General features: G+C 33.6%; 1 non-coding gene across 1 annotated transcript; it reads left to right on the top strand.

Moving 5' to 3' along the window:
* Positions 1-1,631: 1,631 nt before the first annotated feature.
* Positions 1,632-1,703, top strand: TRNAW-CCA (transfer RNA tryptophan (anticodon CCA)). The gene has a single exon. It is a non-coding gene; the product is annotated as a tRNA-Trp (tRNA).
* Positions 1,704-7,930: the final 6,227 nt, after the last annotated feature.

Genomic DNA, 7,930 nt, shown 5'->3' with positions numbered 1-7,930 from the left:
TTAAGGACATGTGTATACATAGAAAATTACTAGAAAAGAAAGTAGAAAGACACAATGGTATATAGTAGACTAGGTGGGAGTGGAAACGGGAGAGAGGTGTTTATAATTAAATTTGAATTAGTGATTTTATGAAAGAACACAACTTTATCCAGCAGTGGAGAGAATAAGGCTGAAGAAGAAGAAGAAGAAGACTATGAGGCGGTTTTATTTACACTGGATTTATTTTTTCAGGATTTTCAGGTAGGTGTAGAGATGAAAACATTCGTCCGGGATTCAGGTTCTACGTATTTCGTACGAGAAAGGTTAATTTGTCTGAAATTATAACGGTATAATTTCATACTGCTTAGCGCACAGAAAAATCGAAGAAGGAAATTCAGTGCTAAAGGAATTTAGTTTAAAAAAATGTTTTCTTACTTTGTACGGCGAAGTTTCTCGAAAAAGTATGAAATTTTATTATTCAAATTAACTATTATATGGCGTCGGCCACAATTTTTTGTACTCTACCAAATTATTACAGCGTTAACGTTGTCAGGATTCCGGTAAACATTTTTTTTCAACGTTCAGAATATTTTAATAGCTACGGGGCTCTATTTTTTAATTTCACGACAACTCAACGACGAGAACTAGTGACGTCACAAGTAGAGTTATTTCAAAATAACAACATTTCATAAATCTTAGCGACGAGATTAGGATACATATTTTTGTTTTTGGCCCAATTTGATAGTCTATTAATAAATAAAAAAAATACTTAAAAAACGTCGAACTTCCTGATGACTTAATTAAAAGGATATGCGGCACCCGAGCGTTTGATGAATTGGTATTTAAATATAGTTTTTCTATCACTCGCTCGTAGATGCCTCCCCGAATACTGTGCGAGAAAGACAGGTGCATGTCGGACTGATTATGCCTAGCTAAAATCGACAAAACCGAGATCTCGTATTCCCGTTTTCTGCACCACAAAACTGGATCGATTTTGTTATTTTAAAAAAATATATTTTTAGAACAAAAAAACTGTGTTTGCACGTTTTGCTTTTTTAGAAAATAATTATTGTATTTGTGTACCATACATTTGTAGCTGTCAAATAAAACTAGGTTTTTTTTAGAATTTTTGGATGGTCCGAGATACTTTAAAAAACAATTTATATATTTTTTAATCAAATGATAAAGACACGTGGATAGTGAATATGAAAAGTGTTTAAAAATCATCACTCTAGTGTCATGATCTAGGGAGAAAACACGGAATACGTTTGTATGACAAAAAAAGGCAGATCGCGCATAATTCATTCTTTTTTATGAATATGAAATTATCTTTTGCCAGTGGAGGTTGGTACCATTTTCGAAAAAAAACTTTTTTTATCAACGTTCTAGAAAAATCTGGGAAAGCTTTTGGAAATTTTAAAGTGTTACCGTTGTTCGTCTAACTACTTTTTCAAAAATGTATTTAACCCTTTTTAGAGACAGTAAAAATTACCTTCAATAGAAAAGCACTTTTTTACGAAGTGGCGTACGGCTAGACATATTGTTTTACCAAGCCCAGGCCCAATTGACATTCACATAATTAAATTGATTGATCCATTTACCGACCTTCGGTGTGTTACTACCAAAGTGTATTTTGTCAGCCTAGACATATCGACTCCGTGGCGCAACGGTAGCGCGTCTGACTCCAGATCAGAAGGTTGCGTGTTCAAATCACGTCGGGGTCAAATCCTTTTTATAATCCGAGGAGTTTCATATTTGATTAACATTTCAACGGAGATGAACGTTTTTAGGTACACGTTTCAGCCTTAATTTATGCGCCTTAACATCTCCCCAATGGTTGAATCCATATTTGTCTGCAAATATTTGGATAAATATTTTTATATTTCGGGTTATGGTCCCGTGGCTAACGTTGCGGACTCACGGATAAGAGATAATTTTTTTTTAATGAAAATAAATATTTGCGTTCTCATGATTAACCCAAATATTTTATTTGAGGGCCATTTTAAACGAGTTGTAAATAACTCACTATTAGAAAATGGGAAACAAGTTAGGGTAGAGTGGGATTCGAACCACTGACCTTTGAGCCGCGAGTCCGAGATTCAAGCCACAGAACCACGACCCGATTAAAAGGTTCGAACCTCACTCTCCCCCAACTTGATTTCCATTTTCTAATAGAGAGTTCTTTACAACTCGTTGGAAATGGTCCCAAAAATTTAAATACTTGAGTAAATTTTAAGATAGATAATATTACCTCTCTCCGACGATTCTATGTTGACCGGTTTCGTGACGTACCCGTCTCTACGTCAAGAGTCAGCATGCAAATTACATTAAAATGCAAATCCTACAGTACACCTTCACCATAGTTGTTGCATAAAAATATATAACCAACATGCTGACAAAACACGTAGTATTATAAGCTAACACCATACTGTGATGAAGGTGTACTCGTATAGTGGGATTTGAATTGCATTATTCCTAAGGAATATAAAGACATAACCTTACTTATAAACCTGGTATAAACAAAAAAAAATATTTAAAAAAAGTAACCAATGATGATGTACCCTTACGTGAATTTTAGAAACAGGGAGATGAAGCATACAAAGGTGTTCAGAAAAGTCATTCAAATGAAAAATGGAATATACGAAGAAAAAAAGTCAGGAAATGTAATGCGTCTGAATTCAATAACTTGTAATAATATAGTAACTGAAATTATTTTGTATATATATAGCTTTACTCATAAACTTGGTATAAATTTACGCCTAGACATAGTGGTAGAATAAGAATGGGAATACCACCCTAATTCTACCACTATAATAAAGAAGGTATTCCCATCCGTATTCTACCACTATGCCTAGGCGCAACTTTTATGTAAGGCCCCATGCAGATTAATGAAGGGGAGGTGGAATAATAAATGTCGTCCCCGACCCTCGGTTCCCCTAAATTTCTCTGTTTTTTAATATAAAAAAATATTTACAAAAGTAAAAATAATGACCAAAGACAAATGAAATATTGCAGTTTTAAACCACCTTTAAAACAAATATAATTTCACAAAACAATTCGTATTTTTACGCCACACACGAGATTGATATTTATAAGAACACAAGTTTCCGGCAATCAGAATTACCCATCATCAGGTCTTAATGACTTAAAACTGTTTTTAAAGGTGACAACTTCTGACGATTTTCGTCTTCTCCAAGCGGATATATCTAATATATCTGAATGAGGAAGGCGAAACAAACTTGGGTTTAATGTTTCCAAGTGTTCGGTCACGTCCTTCACTAGGGCCCAAAAAACTCTTTTTTTTCGCTACAAAATGAATGACCAGAATCTGATACGAACATCGAATGTTAAGGATCTGGGCGTTAGATTTGTAAGCACTCTGACATTTCATGAACACATAGAGACAATCAGTGGTGATGCATTGAAGATGTTAGGATTTGTTCTGCGTACTGCCAGGGTTTTCGAAAATACCCGCGTACTGAGAACTCTTTACAACTCCTTGGTGCGAAGTAGACTCGAGAGTGGCTCGATGATTTGGGGGCCACATGAACTGAAGTACTCTCTTATGATAGAGAAAATCCAAAAGAAGTTTCTGAGATATCTCTACATGAGAGAGTGCGGGTATTATCCTTGGCTCTACCCGACCGAGTTTCTCCAGGGTATGCTTGGCTACAACAGTTTAGAGACTAGAAGGAATGTGTATTTGACCACACATTTTTATCGATTGTTGCGCGGTATGATCGATAATTCTGAAATTATGATGAGCATTGGTTTGTATGTTCCTGATAATTACCTAAGACAGCGTCAGCATAAATTGTTTCATATTCCGATATTCAGGACCAACCTGCCTATGGTTATGCCTGTTGGAAGAGCTACCGCTATGTTGAACAACATCGCTCTGGATATTGATCTGTTCCATGTATCCGAAGGGGTTTTCCGGAGCAGGATTCTTCGACTCCTTTGACATGAGTCTCTTTCGTGTATTTTTTTTCCTTTTTTATAATATGTACGTATTGAATATATTTTTGTAATGTATATGTTATATTTAAAATAAATAAATTGAATTGAAATTGAATTGAAAATATAAACTAAAGCGAATTGGATTTTTTTTATTATTATTATTTCTTAATAATTCGTCATTATTATACATAGGCCAGTACGCTGGCGCGCGTATTGGCAATGAAATCGCTAAACTGCCCACACGTTGGCGAGTCGTTCAGTGTATGTCCGTGCAAGCTAATGTGGACGTCAAGAGCGTACAAAATATCACGTGCTTCCTCGTGGGTAGTTCGCAACGTACTAAAAGCTGGACCATCGTGTGGACCCGTTGACCATCGTTCGCTCAGCGCCCTTTGATCTGTGTTGGAAAACCGATAATAGACTGATCGCGCGCCAGTGCATGTGCCAGCACGCATGCCAGCCACAAATACATCATCAATGCATACATTTATGAGTGTGTATGTATGCGCATATATTATCATAAATACCAACTACTGTAACAAGAACATAATATAAAAAATATGTAAATGAATGCGGGTTATGCCCAGTTTATTTAGTTTATTTGTTAATAATGTATAAAATAGAAAATAAAAAGTTTTATATGAAATAAATAAATATCCCCACTACACGTTCGCTAATATATTGACGTATTGGCCAGTGTGTAGAGGCACTTTAACAGAGTTTTAAACGTTTAATTTTATCCGAACGAAAACAATGATTTGTATAAATAATAAGATTTGTGAATTCGGAGAATCTGTTTCTGAAAGACACAAAAAAAATATGTTTAAAATATTTGTAACGTTCGCGTTACCGCGTGCAGACCCGAAAGCGAACTTTTGTTTTTATTGAACTTAGCTAACAGATACCGGGGTGAAGCCCGTCCGGAACAATTTCAAATATTATTTTAATTTATTTATTTATTATTTATTTATTTATTTATTTATTTATTTACGGACAAAGTCCATTATAAACATTACAATTAAAAGAAATTTTTACAAAGGAATAAAAAATATAAGGAACAGAAATAAGCAGCAAAGACAGATGATAGATTTTTTAGATTAAGTAAAAAGCATAGGCTAACTATACAGATTCTTTAGCTGATTTGTAAAGAGAGACATCCTTACACCATAATAATCAAGATCTTGATGATCGTTCACCCGCCTGATCATTCTGGGCAAAGGCGACTGTGCACCATAATTGGTCCTGTAGTGACCGAGGAAAAGCATTTCATTATTTCTTAGTCTACGGGTGGGAACGTTAAAAAGAATCTTTTGCAAAATTTCAGGGGCATCAATGAGACAGTTCATAATTTTATACATGTAGATTATATCTGCAATGCATCTGCGTTTTTCAAGACTTGATATGCTTAAAAACCTCTCCATATCAGAATATGAATAGTCTCCTCTTTCCAATCCCATCTTCCATGCAATTTTTCTTATAAAACGATGTTGAACTGATTCAAGGCGCTTGATATGAACAGCATAATGAGGGGACCAGATTACAGATGCATATTCAAGAATAGGGCGAACTAAAGAGCAATAAAGTGTTTTAAGTGTAAGCATACTTCGGAAATCAGACGTAGTTCTATTAATAAAGCCTAAAATTTTTAAGGATCTGTTTACTATATTATCAAAGTGTTCCAGAAAAGTTAGTTTATTATCTAGGATCACTCCAAGATCTCTTATAGAGGTGACAATCGAAAGAACTTGGCCATTAAGTTTATAATCAAAAATAAAAGGATGTTTACATTTATGGTATGAAATAATTTTGCATTTATCGATGTTAAGTTCCATGTTATTAGTTTTGCACCAAGTATGAAATGCATTTATGTCTTCTTGGAGTCTGACACAGTCATCAATATTTTTAATTAGCTTAAGTATCTTGTTATCGTCAGCAAAAAGCCAGAATTTTGTAAAAGAAAAAACATTAGCAGCATCATTAACAAACAGATTAAATAGAAGAGGGGCCAAGTGGGCACCCTGTGGTACACCAGAAGTTACTAGGAAGCTATTTGATATGAAGTTATTGATTTTTAATGGCATTAAGTAAATGCCTTAACAATAAATCTTACAAATATTTCAAATTGACCCTACCTGGAGTCAATCCCGGAACCTTAAGCATGGTAGGCTAGGCTAATTCGCCAACCTGGTGAAGTTTTTATTAATTAGCTTTTTCAAGATTTTTACTTGAAAGTAGCTATTATTGAGTCTAAACACGCTTCCAGAATTCTGGTTCTTTTTCACATAGAGAATTGTATTTTCCATCCACCTGAACAGAAAAAACGAAAGATTCCAAAAATCACAGAAAATATTTAGAATATTAAAAAATAACGAATACATAGAGATGGAGTTACAAATGATAGGCAGAAATGTAAAATACCGCGTATAAAGTTACTAATTAAACTAGTTAATGATAAGTCAGAATCCATCTAGATTACCAGGCCTCCATTCAAGTTATTTATCTCGTTGAAATATTGACTTCTTTTCTAACGTAAAATTGTCAAACTATCGACATTTATTTGCTAAAAAAACTTGAGCGCACTCTGTCGGAAAATCTTTTAAGCTTTTACGCAGCCTTAAAAACGGTGTAAAACTTGGCTAAAATATCTTGTTTGAAAACAAATTTTCATTTTCAGCTGGGGAAGAAAATCGAAAATAACAAAATTGCTTGTGTTTTTTTCCTTTATAAGGGCCTTCTACCAAAACATGATAACATCGGCCAAAAACAAGTAACATTGATTTACAATAAACATAAGAAAAACACAAACAGAAAGGAATAACTATATAGACCAAAAAATAGACAACAAAAATATATGTACAAGAATAACATAAAATAATAATTGTAATTAAAAACATATAATCAAACTAACAAAATTTCAACATAAATTGAAATAGGCAATAACAGAAAAAACCCACCAAAACCTGATAGCGCCTATTCAACAGAAAAGTAAAACTTACAATAAAATATAAGAAGGAAGATAGAACTTAATAAGTAGAAAAATTACAACAAAATAATGACAAACATAATCTTATAATTATTATAAATTTTAACTATTTAATAAAATAAACGTCAGGGCGCAATAATGATGTTAAAATATTTTATATAAACCTAGAAATGTAAGATAAAATTATTGTTAAAAAATAAAGAATTAATGTAAACATAATTTTTTCCATGAAACAAATCATAATAAAGAACATTCTGAACATAGAAAAATATAAACAGATTTGATTATTTACAATTTGTACAAGAAATAATTTGAGATAAATGAATTGGAAAGGTAATAAAAAATATAAGTCATATATATATATTGAATCGGGTTGCGGTCCCGTGGCTAGTGTTGCGGACTCACGGATCAGAGGTCCGAGGTTCGAAGCCCACTCTACCCCAACTTGATTCTCATTTTCTAATAGTGAGTTATTTACAACTTGTTGAAAATGGTCACCAAAATTGAAATATTTGGGTAAATTATAAGAACGCTAATATTTCTTTTCATATTTTTTTTTTTTTTTTTTAAATACAAAAAAGAATAATATCAAATAATTTTTGCCTCCCAGTCATTAAAGGACTTGTAATTTTTTTTATTAAGATCTCCAATGCCTAATTAATTTTAATTTTAAACAGATGGGATGGAGTGCAACAGTAGCCAGACCTGTTCCGCCAAAAAGTTATAATCCTAGACCGATTGAGTTTAGACGCGCTACTGTACCAAGGTTCGGAGGGAAGACAGGCTGGATATTATCGATAATAGTCAAATAATTTTCCATAATTTGTGTTAAATTTCGTCGTCGTCATTTTAATTATATTATTAATCCAAGGGATAGCAGTAACGAACGGCTGCAACTAGGCCCGGTGGCGGTAGGATTCTAACGCCCCTGGGCAACGAACGGAGCATGCCTATCACAACTCTCTTATCATTGATCGGTTCAGAAGAAATAGTGACGTCATGCGAAGT

This window comes from Micrasema longulum, unplaced genomic scaffold (assembly GCF_059751315.1).
Source record: "Micrasema longulum isolate JH-2025_06_02 unplaced genomic scaffold, ASM5975131v1 h1tg001133l, whole genome shotgun sequence".
Lineage (NCBI taxonomy): Eukaryota > Metazoa > Arthropoda > Insecta > Trichoptera > Brachycentridae > Micrasema > Micrasema longulum.
This window is presented reverse-complemented; position numbering and strand designations above follow the sequence as displayed.